The 17,115-nt window shown below is 47.9% G+C and overlaps 1 protein-coding gene across 1 annotated transcript in view; it reads right to left on the bottom strand.

Moving 5' to 3' along the window:
* Positions 1-17,115, bottom strand: part of LOC135901442 (protocadherin gamma-C3-like) — a 288,857-nt gene that overhangs the window by 214,683 nt on the left and 57,059 nt on the right. The window lies entirely within an intron of this gene.

The raw sequence follows: 17,115 nt of genomic DNA on the forward strand, positions 1-17,115 counted from the left end.
CACACACACGCACTAGTAAAAAAATACATAAATATGTAAATAAAAATGTGAAGCAACAGCTGCGCCCATCAAAACGATAACGGCAATTTTCACTTCGTTTGCATGTTCTTCACGAGAGCTTAAATTTGTGTGCCTCGTTATTTGTGTCTGCAGTCGGATACAACTTTAGAAAAAGGAGAGGCCCCGCCCAGATGACCGATGCGCGACAGCCGATTGCCTCCGCGACTCGTCCCGCTCGAAACATCGTGCTCATGAAACGCGTAATTCTCGGTATAAATAAAGACTTTTGCATTTTGATGACTGGTTTATTAGAGCTCTCACGTGCCACAGCACATGCCGGATAGCAGCAGAAAAATAACCCCGTGCCTTTCACAACGCTGCCCGTCGTCTGCTCTTTAGCTTCATTGCAAGTGACAAAAGTAGAAAGAGCAGCTTGGCAATGCTTTTGCGCTTGTTCACTTGTACACGGCGTATCTGCTACTCGTTTCTCAAGCTTAAAATGAATCAGTTATTGAAAAAGTGCTTATATAAAACAATGCATTTATCGCAACCATTACAAACCTGGGGCGAGAATACGGTCGAGGCAGGAAGGTGCAAAAATGCTTCATTCATCGTTATAGATAAATACACTTGGTTTTAAATAGCATAAAATATATATATTTTTTGTTTTTGTGTTTGGCGGTGGCGGTGGCGTAGAGGTAGAACACCCGCCTCACGTGCAAGAGGTCCGTGGTTCGAATCCCGGTACCGGAAATTTTCCACCGGATTAAAAAAAAATCCGCGTGTTGATAAAATTGCACAAACAGGCCTGGAGTGTGGCCTGATCCCGGTGACCAGAACCGGTAACGCACTCCCTCACCAGAGCAGGATTGGCCACCCTGGTGCAGTAATTGGCCACAACCTCCTATATGAACACAACAATCAAACCCCGGCCCTCAGTCCCCAGCAGCTGCGCAACAACTGACCACGGCGGCGGTCAGACCTGCGACGCAGCAGAGGGTGCTAAGAATCACTGGCTCCGGACAGGCCGCCATTGGAACATGAACCTGGCAACGTTTAACGCTAGAACGTTATCTAGTGAAGCGAGTCTAGCAGTGCTATTGGAGGAATTAGAGGGCAGTAAATGGGACATAATAGGGCTCAGTGAAGTTAGGAGGCCAAAAGAAGCATATACAGTGCTAAAAAGCGGGCACGTCCTGTGCTACCGGGGCTTAGCGGAGAGAAGAGAACTAGGAGTCGGATTCCTGATTAATAAGAATATAGCTGGTAACATACAGGAATTCTATAGCATTAACGAGAGGGTGGCAGGTCTTGTTGTGAAACTTAATAAGAGGTACAAAATGAAGATTGTACAGGTCTACGCCCCTACATCCAGTCATGATGACCAGGAAGTCGAAAGCTTCTATGAAGACGTGGAATCGGCGATGGGTAGAGTGAAAACCAAATACACAATACTAATGGGCGACTTCAATGCCAAGGTAGGCAAGAAGCAGGCTGGAGACAAAGCAGTGGGGGAATATGGCATAGGCACTAGGAATAGCAGGGGAGAGTTATTAGTAGAGTTTGCGGAACAGAATAATATGAGAATAATGAATACCTTCTTCCGCAAGCGGGATAGCCGAAAGTGGACGTGGAGAAGCCCGAACGGCGAGACTAGAAATGAAATAGACTTCATACTCTGCGCTAACCCTGGCATCATACAAGATGTGGACGTGCTCGGCAAGGTGCGCTGCAGTGACCACAGCATGGTAAGAACTCGAATTAGCCTAGACCTGAGAAGGGAACGGAAGAAACTGGTACATAAGAAGCCGATCAATGAGTTCGCGGTAAGAGGGAAAATAGAGGAATTCCAGATCAAGCTAAATAACAGGTACTCGGCTTTAACTCAGGAAGAGGACCTTAGTGTTGAAGCAATGAACGACAATCTTGTGGGCATCATTAAGGAGTGTGCAATGGAAGTCGGTGGCAACTCCGTTAGGCAGGATACCAGTGAACTATCACAGGAGACGAAAGATCTGATTAAGAAACGCCAATGTATAAAAGCCTCTAACCCTACAGCTAGAATAGAACTGGCAGAACTTTCGAAGTTAATCAACAAGCGTAAGACAGCTGACATCAGGAAGTATAATATGGATAGAATTGAACATGCTCTCAGAAACGGAGGAAGCCTAAAAACAGTGAAGAAGAAACGAGGAATTGGCAAGAATCAGATGTATGCGTTAAGAGACAAAGCCGGAAATATCATAACTAATATGGATGAGATAGTTCAAGTGGCTGAGGAGTTCTATAGAGATTTATACAGTACCAGTGGCATTCACGACGATAATGGAAGAGAAAATAGTCTAGAGGAATTCGAGATCCCAAAGGTAACGCCGGAAGAAGTAAAGAAAGCCTTAGGAGATATGCAAAGGGGGAAGGCAGCTGGGGAGGATCAGGTAGCAGCAAATTTGTTGAAGGATGGTGGGCAGATTGTTCTAGAGAAACTAGCCACCCTGTATACGCAATGCCTCATGACCTCGAGCGTACCGGAATCTTGGAAGAACGCTAACATAGTCCTAATCCATAAGAAAGGGGACGCCAAAGACTTGAAAAATTATAGACCGATCAGCTTACTGTCCGTTGCCTACAAAGTATTTACTAAGGTAATCGCAAATAGAATCAGGAGCACCTTAGACTTCTGTCAACCAAAGGACCAGGCAGGATTCCGTAAAGGCTACTCAACAATAGATCATATTCACACTATCAATCAGGTGATAGAGAAATGTGCGGAATATAACCAACCCTTATATATAGCTTTCATTGATTACGAGAAAGCGTTTGATTCTGTCGAAACCTCAGCAGTCATGGAGGCATTACGGAATCAGGGTGTAGACGAGCCATATCTAAAAATACTGAAAGATATCTATAGCGGCTCCACAGCCACTGTAGTCCTCCATAAAGAAAGCAACAAAATCCCAATAAAGAAAGGCGTCAGACAGGGAGATACGATCTCTCCAATGCTATTCACAGCGTGTTTACAGAAGGTATTCAGAGACCTGGATTGGGAAGAATTGGGGATAAAAGTTAATGGAGAATACCTTAGTAACTTACGATTCGCTGATGATATTGCCTTGCTTAGTAACTCAGGGGACCAATTGCAATGCATGCTCACTGACCTGGAGAGGCAAAGCAGAAGAGTGCGTTTAAAGATTAATCTGCAGAAAACTTAAGTAATGTTTAACAGTCTCGGAAGAGAACAGCAATTTAGAATAGGCAGCGAGACACTGGAAGTAGTAACGGAATACATCTACTTAGGGCAGGTAGTGACGGCAGATCCGGATCATGAGACAGAAATATTCAGAAGAATAATAATGGGCTGGAGTGCGTTTGGCAGGCATTCTCAGATCATGAACAGCAGGTTGCCATTGTCCCTCAAGAGGAAAGTGTATAATAGCTGCGTCTTACCAGTAGTCACCTACGGGGCAGAAACCTGGAGGCTTACGAAAAGGGTTCTACTCAAATTGAGGACGACGCAACGAGCTATGGAAAGAAGAATGATAGGTGTAACGTTAAGGGATAAGAAAAGAGCAGATTGGGTGAGGGAACAAACGCGAGTTAATGACATCTTAGTTGAAATCAAGAAAAAGAAATGGGCATGGGCAGGGCATGTAATGAGGAGGGAGGATAACCGATGGTCATTAAGGGTTACGGACTGGATCCCAAGGGAAGGGAAGCGTAGCAGGGTGCGGCAGAAAGTTAGGTGGGCGGATGAGATTAAGAAGTTTGCAGGGACGGCATGGCCACAATTAGTACATGACCGGGGTTGTTGGAGAAGTATGGGAGAGGCCTTTGCCCTGCAGTGGGCGTAACCAGGCTGATGATGATGATGATGATGATGTTTTCACAATTTCACAGCACGCATTCTACAGCTTGCGCGTGCAGTGAGAACTGGTGGACAGCAATCAATTGACGGTGCCACACAACGCTCGAACACCGTCGCTAGACGCTCGGCTATCTCACTGCTGACAATAGAGAGGTTTAGCTTGTCCGGTATTCCGGTAAAACACAGGCGGACGGGGCATAGGGGCGTTGGGGCAGCAACACGATTATGCCAGTGCCGAAAATTTACACCAGCAGCGAAGAAGAATACCCTCGGTTATAATGCAATATTAACTGTTTCTGTCTGTTTGAGCACTGCGCCACCAGGTGGCTGCACCATGCAGACCGCTCAACCACTCACGTTTACGCCTCCGCCCCAACGCCCCGGGCGTCCGCCTGCGTTTTACCGGAAGACCGGAAAAGCAAAAACCTCTCTATTCATAGTTTACGCTAAGTTCACGGCGACAAATCTTTGCATTGAAGGCTTCTCTGCAAATAGTTTCTGTAGCGCGAACTTTTCTGATTTCTCCTGAGAATGGTTTTGCTCCATCACTTCACCCCGTCCGACGAAAAACGCAGCGACACAGTATGCGACCACACCCGCCGCTACCGTAGGCACCAGTCTTTGGAAAACTTTCTCGCCGTAACTTCACTCGGGCGCGAAATAAAACAACATGGAACCAGCACGCAGGATGTGTGTTCACAGCAGTCGCTGCGGGATACTGTGTACAAGCAAAGCGTAGCGCAGCGCTAGCGATGGGTAGTTCTGAACTTAGTGTCACACATTACTTCACCCCTCTTCTTTGGCTTCTGGATTCGATTGGCGCGGCTCGCTACGTGCTTGCGCGCGCTTTTCCGAGCGCAGATTGGTGTGCGCCTGGTTTCTGCACTAGGCTGTTATGCGATCGCTTTTTCGAGCGCAGATTGATGTGAGCCTGGTTTCTGCACTAGGCTTTTGCACGATCGCCTGCTTTTTGCACTGGGCTTTCAAAAGGCGAAGTGAGCGTCGCTTACTGCAGGCGGCAAGTGATTTGGCTCACGTACTGCGTGAGCAAAAACATAGGCACGTGGCTCATGAAGGAGACGACCGGCGACTTGCTTAATCTGTCGGACCATGTCATCGCCGACTGGAGGAACTACGCTCGTGAGGTCGTGCGGGACGAGGTGCTGGCGCGACCCCCACTCGGTGGCCCCGGTAGGATTGTGCAAATTGATGAATGCCTCCTTCGCGGCAAGCGAAAATACAATCGAGGCCGCCTGATGACGGGCGACAACGTTCCGCCGAGCCGCCAAAAATACGGCGGCATTGCAGATCGTGGACCATGGGTATTCGGCATGATCCGCGTGACCACCGGGGAGCTCCGACTATTCAAGGTCGACCGACGAGACGCGGCGACGCTAGGCCCCATTATTGCAGCCAACGTTGAACCGGGAACCATCATCCACAGTGATGAATGGGCCGCATACAACTGCATCCCGAACTTAGTGGGGACTAACGGAGCAAGACTGAATTTGCAATGGGAGGCTGTTAACCGCAGCATGAACTTTGTAGACCCAATCACGGGCGCTCACACCCAGAAAATCGAAAGCTACTGGCAGAAGGTGAAGCGCCACCTCGTCTCCGCCGGCTACAGGGTGACACCACAGCTTCTCGAGTCGCACCTGATATGGCTATGGTGGGCATCGATTAATGGGCACATGCGCTGCAAGGACTCGTTTCTGCGTTTATTAGAAGCGATCGCACGGCGCTACCCAGCGTGACATAGTAAGGGAAAATAAAGCGCACTTTTCTGACCCTTTGCTTTTGTATGAATGTTTCCCGGCATTGCTGCGCGCTTCCATACACGGTAGGCCCGCGGCGCTGCACTTCCGCAGTAAGCGACGCTCACTTCGCCTTTTGAAAACCCAGTGCAAAAAGCAGGCGATCGTGCAAAAGCCTAGTGCAGAAACCAGGCTCACATCAATCTGCGCTCGAAAAAGCGATCGCATAACAGCCTAGTGCAGAAACCAGGTGCACACCAATCTGCGCTCGGAAAAGCGCACGCAAGCACGTAGCGAGCCGCGCCAATCCAATCTAGAAGCTAAAGAAGAGGGGGGGAAGTAATGTGTGACACTAAGTTCAGAACTACCGTAGCGATGCTCGCTGCAATGTTCCTTCACCGGGTCATGGCTCAGAATAAATGCGCGCGGCATAAATGGCGCATCGTAAGCTCGCGGTAATATTTCCGGCATGATAGACCATCACAAACAGTTCTGGAATTCACTCTGACGAGGGGCTGAAGCACGCAGCTGACGCGACCTCGCCCAGTTCGAAGCGCGGGCGGCCATCTTCTCCGTCGGCGGGCTCACCGGCCGTCTGGCTCATGACGTTAGTCCAGAGCGCGCGCCCATTGGTGGATGCTCGTGTGCCTCCACCTCGGAGGAGTAAACGCCCCCTTTTTTCTAAAGTTGTATCCGACTATAGCAAAGAAAAGCGCATAAAAATGACATGACGAACATAAATATACAAAGCGCCCAGCACGCTCCATTTCATGGGTGCCGTTTAAAATCTGAGCACTCCAACACTGACAAGTGAGCAAGGCACACGGCCCTGCGGTAAACGGTGCCTTCGTAGGTCACAATATGTCTCATTGCCAGTTCTTTGCGAGTGGTTGTCTAGACCGCATGATACTGGCATTGGATGTATTTTTCATGGCAAGTATCGACAAACGACTGGACCTCGTTTTTCATCTTTCTACCGTGATTAGTTGACGTGAATGACAAAAAAACTTTTTTAAGGAGATTTACAATTCCGCTCTTCAAAAAGAAATTAATCAGAAAAAAATCCTGCCGTGTCTATCGCATCAAGTTTGCAACGAATCTGCTAACAAAAATTTATATTTACTTGTGGATTATTTTGGCTATGGCACAGCCAAAACGTTAGCCAGTAAATATACGTTAAAGCGTAAGTTTCTCAAAATGACAAGACGCGTTTGCAACCTCGGCCTAGAAAAATTTAAAACTTTACAGAAGCAAATAAGTGACCATTTATAAGTGGCACTTCGTACATTGGCCTATACTTGAGGCGACAACAAAATAGTCTACAAGGAGCCTCTCGGCGTAGAGAAGGGGCTTCCCAGCGAGCAAAGTTCACAGCCTGGAGGATTCCGTCGTGCGGAGTTGCTCTGTGATACTGCAATGTTTCGATTTCAAAGTTTCGGAGCATTGGGGTTTCGGTATTTTATCAAGCGGAAGCAGCTCGCGTTCGATGCCGTACAGCTTGCGTCAATGCAGGCTCGCAACCAATATCTATGCGCTTTATTTGTCAAAGCACTCCGCGGCAATCAGAAAAACCGCGAGACAGAGCCGCAGGTCATCATAACGACAGCACCAACATAAAAGCTAAAGAAAATATCTCTGGAAAACCACTCAAACGTGAGAAGAATGTGCCACCTGTACTTTTACAATGTCAAGGAGCCACGCGAAGGCCGCAACAGAACGACAGCCGGAACATGACACCCTTCGTATCGACAGATAACATTCTTCTAGGCTCTGTCCTTAAAGCCGCTTCGGGTGGCCGATGGTAGCCTGACGGAGCCGCCATGGGCAGAGAGATGAGAGCACGGAGGAACCTGAGAGTCGTCGCCACAACGAAGGCTTTGCTTGCCGAAGACATCTGTGCAAGAAGGCAGCTTCTGCAGGCTCTGCCATTTCGCGAGCTCTTCTGGGACCCTGTGCACGGAGAGATCTCTCTTCAGCCGGTCTCAGTCACCATCTTGGACACCCCCGAGTTCCAACGACTCTGCCACATTCGACAGCTGGGAAGAGTTAGCTAGGTGTACCCAGACGCATCGCCCATCCGCTTCGACTACAGCCTTGGAACGGCGCATCTGGCGACGCTTCTGGGCTCCCGAATACGAGAACGCCAACCCGAGCTGAATGTCACCGACAAAGAATTGCTGTGCTTGGAAATAGCGGCCCTCTGTAGTGACCTGGGTTACGGGCTGTTTTCGTACGACTAGGAGCGGTTAAACCGCAAAGGAGCTTTGAGCAGAGATCTGGTGCCGGCTTGGAGCCACGAGACCATGTCATTTAAACTCCCCGAGCACTGCGTTTCGGCCAATAGTCTCGCAGGACTCTTCATGCGTGGGAACTCCACTACGGACAGGGGATGAACAACCGTAACCTCAAAATTACTCCAGCATCTCATCTTGGGTAACATCGATCAATCATGCCCTTCCCGCGGGTTCCTCTTTCGAATAGTCAACATCCCCGACTCCGGTCTTGACGTGTACAAGTGGGACTACTACTTACAGGACTGTCACGCTGTCGGCGTGGCGCCCTGAGTCTTAAATTGAACAAATGCAAAATTATGCAAGAGTCGCTTCATAATATTATTTCTGCATGGCGGAAAAGCCACGGCTAGATGGAAACTTGTATTAAATACGAGCAAAAGGACGAAGAAGCCACCAGCAACCAACGTATCTCCCACTTTTCCTGGTAAACGCTAATCATAACATTACCTCCCTGTTCTTTCTTCTTTATTAAATATGAAATATGCCAAGTTCGTCGCAGAATATACGAGCTATCCCAACATCATATATGCAGGAACAACAACAACAAAAACAACTACAAAAAACACAATAAAAGCCAAAACACTGTCTGAAGTCCTTGACATAATGACGAAATCTTGACAAAGCAAGTCTTTGGATCCCGAATATAAAAAAATACGCAGGATTACATGAGCAACACAAGCATGGACCGGTAATGTGAGCATAGACAAATTTCAGAATCCACATTAACGACTCTTCGCGAGTAATTTACCAGTTCGCTGTGCTTTGTGCGACCATAGCTAGACAAAATATTTTTACTCCATCATACGCGTTTTTTCTCTACATTCGAACGTCACAATCATATTGCCGTACTCGTGACCAGTGCAGTGCTTCCCGCGTAATAGAGTGCTCCAATTTATGTACACCGATTTCGCTTGTGTACTACTGAGTGTATTGCAACAAATATGTATGTACGAATACACAGGAATTTAATTTCCCTTTTTGTGTTTATTATTATTATGTTTTAGTTTTGTAATATGTGTCAAGTCTAATTTCGATATTCTTAATCTTGCTCTCATATTTTTTTTAATACTTCAGAGTTAAAACCGAGCAGTTGTTAATTTTGTCAAGTAATGTTCTTAGTTTCTTTCTTTTCCAGCGTGCGTGACCTGTATACCCCAAGAGTTAAGTGCTACATTGTGGTGTATTTGTGTTCAAGGAGCCGAGTCTTCGTAAGCATTGTTCGTCTTTTGTCTCGGTCTCCTAGCAGATTACATCTCATGAAATAAAAAAAGAAAACAAAATAATCTGTGGGCGTTGCTCGTCGGAAGAAGCTGGACCATATTTGTACTAATGGTGCATTTCATTGGGCGAAGAGGAGCACTCAAAAGCGTCCCCAAAGTGCTCTTTCAAGAGTAGCTGCCTTCCAGTGGACGGACAGGAACACTGGTGCTGTGATCTAATGGCAGAATAGGAGCAGTCTGGCCACGTCGAGGGCACTCCCGAGCAGTTTGAGCTGCTACGACGCGGAAAACGGAGTGCGAAGGAAGTCACTGGACGCTAACACGCCATATCGCTTTATTTTACTTGTGTTTCCGCCATTTTCGTTTATTGTGTGGCAGGGATGCCGGCTGAGAAGCGAAGTTAGCGAGATATTCACCGCGTGAAGGTAAACAAACTGGTCACGTGATACACCTCTGCCCTGGCACCTGCTCTCGGAGCGCATGGGGAAGCAAGCAGTCCTACTCTCGCTGCGCTGCTGCTCTGCTCCTCTCCGCTCTTTGCCTCCGCTCCTGTTCTGCCAGTGGAATGCGCAGTAAGCAAACTCTCGTAGTTACGTATTCATTCGCACCAACTTTCAACGATTCCTTCGAGCATGATAACGACGTCCGAGTGCCGCCCAAAACGTACACACCGACCAGCTTCGCAGGCGTCCCTCTCCTCCTGGAGCGCTATCGTTTGGCAAGATATACTGTAATACCGCAAGCTGCATGCGTCGAGTGCCCGCGTAATCGGTGCCCGTTCAAGATGAGGCTACACGCAAAGCGCCGCCACACAATGGCACCGCACATCAGGCCGGAAGCAAAACAGCAAAGGAGACGTATTCGACATTACCCGCGCTGCAACCACCGCCTCTGTACGCGGCCATCCGTGTATCCCTCGCACTGCCGTATTTACGTACACAGCCGGGCGATAGAGAAAGGGCGCACCGGATGAAGCAAGGCTTCCGCAACGTCTTTTGTTGAACAGCCGCTTTGCTATGTAATCAGGACAAGGAGGGCAAGTCGTTGCCGAAGGCCTCTTTGTGAATCCGCCCGGGTGTCTCGCCCTTTGCTGTTGTTTATTTCTTCTTTACCTTTGTCTCGGCGCTTTCTTTCTGTTTCAGAATGGACGCCGGTAGAGACGAGAATAACTGTTTGCCACTCCGTCTGTCTTCGTGTTTGGCGTGCGGTTATAACGCGCGTGTAACCCATCAGACTGACCGCGCTCAGGCATTGTCGGTGTTAGTTCTGATTTTGTTGCTGTTTGAAAATCGGACGCCAGAAAACACAAAAGTACAATACAGATACGCTATTAAATTAGCAAATTGAACTAAATGCTGGGGTTTCAGCTGCCATACCAAAGATGTGATTATGATGCACACTCTGGTGGGAGGACTACGGGTCAGTTTTGACCACCTGACGTTAAAGCGTTAAAGCGTTTCAGCTGCCATACCAAAGATGTGATTATGATGCACACTCTGCTGGGAGGACTACGGGTCAGTTTTGACCACCTGACGTTCCTTAAAGCGTAGGGTGTCCCAAGCTTTTGTCGAACGTGATTTGAACTAGAACTGTCACGCTTGCACAAATAATGTTTTGCTGGAATGAAATTTTGACAAAACTCTTTGTCTCATACGGCACCATTCGTTGTTGTTGGCTCATCTTGCCCATACTCCTGCGCCGCTGTCTTTCAAAGGCAAAACGTCAACTACTTGAAACAGGTTTGTATAATTCCGCACGCTTTCTGCTTGAAAGAGAAGCAGTTCTAGTCCTCGGCTACTTGGAGCGAATTTTCCTACTTAGATATTCAAATTAAGCGCATTGCTCATTCTCAATTTCAGTACATTTCGATGGGAATCGTTTATTTCTTTATTGTAGTAGCGGCTTTCTACTGTGATGAACGCCTATTCAACGTGACTCTTCCATAGAGTTAATGGCAAGGGTATATTTTATTAGTGTTGCTATTTTGTTGAATGACCACTCCGCACATTCCCACTTGTTTGGATCACGTAAAAATTGGGATGATATTCTTTTCTATATATCACACTGCAGCTTGAGGCGTGCGTTTGTTGTGTAGAAAACTTTCTCCTCGGTAATAACACCGGTGTCAAAAGCGATGCCAAATAATTAGAAAATATCTGTAACTTCGAATCGTGCTTGGAAGTTCTAAAAAAATGAAATGGAGAACTACCTCAGCCAGTACTCTTACAGCATATCTTTTGTGTGTGTGACTGTGTGATTTCAGCAAACTCAAGAAAAATACAAATTTCAACTTCTTGAAAGGGTTCAACTGTTGTTTCGTCACATTACAATTTTCTAGAGCGACTTTCAATGCCAACATTATTGTATTGCAAGCTGCACCATGCTTGTCCCGTCGCCAAGTGGGTTTACCGGCTTTTATGCAAAAATACGGACGAAGAATACTCAAGCACTCTTTTTATTTTCTTTCTTAGACTAATAAATCATGGATTGCTTCACCAAATATGTATCATTGCGTAGCGTAAAGTAATCCACAACAATACAAACATTCTGGTTTAGGAACTTCACTCGATCGGAAAATGTTCGAGATGATTCACCCTTCGGTCTCATTTGGAATATCACTATTCCCGCAACTCGTATCAGAAGCCAGCCGCTGCTCCAGCATCGAGTAATAATTGGCGGGAGCTCAGCGTGCCTCGCGTGTCCGCAGCAGGTAGCCGTCAATTGCGCGAATGAGAGCAGACTCGGCGTCGCTTCAGTTATCGCCTTAATCGTGCCATCGAATGAGCGAGGCGATTTTCACCATCTCCAATTTCGTGGGATGCCTGCACCGACGCGAACCTGATACTGTAAACGCACGCGGCCGCATCGCATCTGCAGCCGACGCGGAAGTACTTCCCTCCCCGGAGCGAAATTGCCCGCGACGCTCGCGCACGCTGCATCTGCTCAAAGGAACGCGAGCACAGCGGCTGCGCTGAGGGGCCCTGTTTGTCTTCTTATACCGCGGCCGCCGATTCGCCTCTTCATTTTGTAAGCGAGTCGTGCGCCCGATAAGAATCTCTCACGCGGTCCTCTCCGGACCGGCGTAGGCGCAGAGCCGGCCGTGAACGGGAGCACATCCGACTGGGTGCGGCGTGTGAACGCGGACGTGGCCTCGGCGCCTGGCCGCGGGCTCCTCCAGAGTGCCTCCGAGATCTCCAGAAGGCCCGAGGCGTGCTTGCGATCTCGGAGGCCTTGCTCAATAGCTCGAACTGAAAGGGTAGCGGATCGGTCTAGCTGGTACGTCATGTTTTCTGTAGGGACTGGTAGCACGAAAAAGTAAAACACCAGATGAAGACACAAAGGTGAGTGAAACTTCCAATTGATGTTTAATGTGGTTAACTACAATAAACCTCAGTTGGAAGTAGCGCTAGTCTCTTTCTCTCATCGGGTGTTCCATTGTTTCCCGACTAGTCTCCATAGTAAACCTGAACTAAACGGATAGGTCACTTGTGTGGCCTTCTGTAGCTGCTTTAATCCCCTCTAATCCCCTCATATGAATGCGTGCGGGTAAAGATTGTGTTGGCAAATTGTGTTAAAGAGATTCTCTCTCTCTCTCTCTCTCTCTCTCTGTAGCATTACAGCGCGGTTGCTCGCTGCCAGGTCGTGTGTGCTTCCAAGGTAGAAGCCGGTCGTGCATTGACGCGTTTGTGAGACATAATCCTACCCATGAGGGTTCAAGCATACTGAGCGTCCTGACGCTATACTTTTGACTTCTATACCTGTCTTTCATACCAGGATCGATAACGGGACCGCCAAATCTTGCGCTATAGGCAGCAAACTCCGTTTCAATACACCCGAATGAAAATAGAGCCTCGCGCATGCAAACGCGATGCAACGGTCGGCCATGAAGAATCTCCAGCTCTCAGGTCTAAAGCCTGTAATACTGTGACTTCTTACACAAAAATCGGCTTCAATAGCCTTCTTTCCAAACGTTTATAATGTTTCTTTCATAGAAAAATTTTATGCGTGGCAAGTGGATGTGCTGTTGCAACCCTTTCGATCCGCGTCTAATGCACGAAAAGTTCGTATGGCTGAGCAACGCATGCATAAACCTTCCAAGTGTCGCATCCCTGTTCCGGTTTGTTAAAATGGTGCTTTGTATTCTCGGAAGAACCGCAAGCTACTTCGCCTTGGATCCAGCTATGAAAAAAGAGTTTCTTCTGGAACGCGGCTTTCTTGCTACCTCATCAAGCTCGCTGTGTTGGTATGTCGGTGCTGCTTGCGTGGCCAAAGGGACCTTTTCCTGCGGTCACCTGTATACTTCGCGTATTTTTCTTTGCTTACCTTCACGGGGTCACACGCTTTAGTACACACGCAAGGTCGGTCTTTTTTCGTGCCTCAATCGAGCGTGCTCCGAAAAGCGGCGCACTGGTTCCGGAGCCAGCAAGGTGCACGGTCAGTATGTTGACGAGCGTGACAGTGTTTCTTTTTTGTGTGCGTGTGTGTGATTGTGCGCAGGAATCCTCGCGACGCTGTTTGGCGCATTGTACTCGGAAACCGATTCTCGTTCCGGGAGCGCGGAGCTGAAAAAAGCGGTCGTGTGTTTAGAAGCGGTGCCTTCTCAAACCTGCCTTTGCCTTTTGCATGTGCGTCTGCACTTTAAAAATTTTTTTTTTATTTGTGTTGTTGCACTTGTGGCTGTTGTCTCCCCGTATTTCTAGAGCCAACGTCCTTTCAAGATCTCGCGGCAACGTGCGGTGTAGGTCTGCCCTTCTAGCCACCTATCTCGGAATGGCCTGATTTCGATCAGGTCAAAGATGGACTCGAAGATCCTGTGTAATATGTAATCCACACGCCCAGCATTTTGAGAACTTTAATAAGAGTCCCACCCCCACTACAACACGTCAACAAAGTAGGGAACAGTTACGAAAGACATTTTCTCTGTTGCTAAACACAATTGTAACCGCTTAATTGTCGTTCTTATACACTGTTATTTAAAGATTCGTTCGTTCGTTCGTTCTTTCGTTCATTCGTTCGTTCGTTCGTTCTTTCGTTCGTTCGTTCGTTCGTTCGTTCGTTCGTTCGTTCGTTCGTTCGTTCGTTCGTTCGTTCGTTCGTTCGTTCGCTCGTTCGCTCGTTCGTTCGTTCGTTCGTTCGTTCGTTCGTTCGTTCGTTCGTTCGTTCGTTCGTTCGTTCGTTCGTTCGTTCGTTCGTTCGTTCGTTCGTTCGTTCGTTCGTTGACGTGTTATGGAGTGAAAAGAGAGATAAAAAAGGGTAAATGAAAGACAGTACGGTTAACCAGGACTGCACATAATTAGGAACCAGGGCGACAGCATGATTACAATATAATTACGAAGAAGATATGACATCGATGAATCGACAAGGGCGATATGAGGAAAATCGGATGACAACTCTGCGACGACAATGGCGTGACGAGGGCCGGATGGCGAAGTCACAATAATAGGATAAAGCAACCGCGTTGGCATAAAGACGACAGTGCGAGAACGACGACGAAATGACAACGAAGGCATGACAATGGTATGGGGACGACGGGATGACGACCAGGGTATGATGAAACGACGTGACGACAACTGTTCACGAAGCCTTTATGACGACAACGGCGTGGCGATGGCGACATGACGAGAGTCGGATGACGAAGCTGGAGTGAGGGCGGCAGCGCGAAGACGACGGTATAACAACGAATGTAATAGCGTCCTCGATCACCTTGCCCCGGGATTGCCCCGAAACCAGAATGGAGCGCCTTGCACCGCGGTGGTGGCGCACTGCGGAGGGTCAACATCGAGGACAAAACTGCACCCCGTGCAGGATGCTTGCATACAATGCCATTTTACCCCTGGCGCGCAAAACGTGCGCGAACACGCGCGCGCGCACATTTTATTGTTTGCAGGTGCTGAGCATCCGCGGCAAGCGCTCGAACCTTGTCAAACGGCGTGCTCCGACATACCTGGTTGCAAGCAAACACCAATGGATATTATAATTAATCCTGACGATCCGTTCAACGAACTTGTCCACTTTCGGTCGCTCTTCACCACATCGTTTTTGGACGAGGTCGATCAGCATGTACGTCGTCTTCGCTGTCAGACAAACTTGAAGAAAGCTCATCGATTGCGGCAACTACTAGCGTTTCCTTTCTCATTGCCGACATCTCCACTAGCTAACTCCGCCAACTCCGTTGCAGCCGCAGCAAGCTATCGGGCCAGAGCGTCTGCGGTTCTGCAGTCGGCTGTGCGCGCGCGCGTCGAGCGTCCCGCAGTGCTTGCTGGGATTGCACCCCGGCGCACCGCCGATTTTCTCGGTGCGAGACGGGGCAACGGAAAACCGCTCCAACAGGGTGCGCTTCCGGTGATCGAGGATAGTCGGTGCGCACCGGTGCGGTTGATCGAGGATGAAAGTGCGCACCAAGGCGCCCCGGTGCGCACCGGTGCAGGTGATCGAGGACGCTATAAGATAACGACTGGCTACGACGCAATGGTGGTGGCATGACAACGGCGCCATAATGACGATCTAACGACGACAGCATGACTATGATCGAATGACGAAGAAGGATTGACGCCGATGGAACGACGAAGGTGGTATGACGACGATAGCATAAGGACAATAGGATGATGTTACTGAAGTGATGATGGTAAAATGACAGCGTGACTACTATGGTATGACGACGGCTGTGTGACGACGATTGCGTGACGAAGACCGCATGACGAGAGTCAGATGACGAAGTCAGAATGACGGCTGCATGACGACAATGGCACGACAAAGGTATGAGGTCAATGGGATGAAAATGAGTGAATGATGGCAATGGCGTTATGACGGCTGTATCACAAAGCCTGCACGACGACGATGGTGTGAAGACGATGGCATTACGAGTGTTGCATGACGGAGATGGAGCGAAAACGATCGAACGACCATGACGGTGGTGTCACAACAAATGCATGACGACTGTATGACGACGATGGCGAGAAGACGACAGCATTACCAGTCAGATAACAAAGCTTAAATGACGACGATAGAACGACCAGGGCGGCATCACGAGTATGAGCACATGCCGATAACCCAAGCTGGTAGACTACTTGGGCCACTGGGTAAGCGTAAGTAGTTTGACAGATAGGCTCAAAACGCCTGGAGAAGGCAAACAGTGCTAATAGATAGATAGATAGATAGATAGATACATAGATAGATAGATAGATAGATAGATAGATAGATAGATAGATAGATAGATAGATAGATAGATAGATAGATAGATAGATAGATAGATAGATAGATAGATAGATAGATAGATAGATAGATAGATAGATAGACAGACAGACAGACAGACAGACAGACAGACAGACAGACAGACAGATAGATAGATAGATAGATAGATAGATAGATAGATAGATAGATAGATAGATAGATAGATAGATAGATAGATAGATAGATAGATAGATAGATAGATAGATAGATAGATAGATAGATAGATAGATAGATAGATAGATAGATAGATAGATAGATAGATAATTGCGTTGGCCTAATTTAGTTCTACTCACAACATCCAATGAGATGCCGCATACTAAAAAAAAGATATGTTAAGGTATAACGTTACATGAATTTCTCCAATTACGTGACCACTCCATGTGAAAACCCATCGTGCTAGAAGTCGTATTCTATCGGCCCACACCACCGAAACAAACCACACCTCCAGCCGTCTTTTCCAAATGCACGTATCATCTCCATTCTTTCTGATTACTTCCACCAGGGTCGCTTAGCGCAAGGCACCGGCGGAAGAGAAGGCAAAAGGTGAAACAAAAAAAGTCGCGAGCGACTCCACTCTATGAACGTGGTAGACCAGTGAAGCTCTTTAGCACGCGTCGTAGAGGTGACATAGAATTTTGAAGAATGGTACGAACATATTTATTGTCCTGATCGGCGGTGATTGTGACGATAGGTACGCACACACATTCTCGTATCACCTCTGTTATTAACTGCGTCCGTAACGCAAGACAATG

This window comes from Dermacentor albipictus, chromosome 1, assembly GCF_038994185.2.
Source record: "Dermacentor albipictus isolate Rhodes 1998 colony chromosome 1, USDA_Dalb.pri_finalv2, whole genome shotgun sequence".
In the NCBI taxonomy this organism is placed as follows: Eukaryota; Metazoa; Arthropoda; class Arachnida; order Ixodida; family Ixodidae; genus Dermacentor; species Dermacentor albipictus.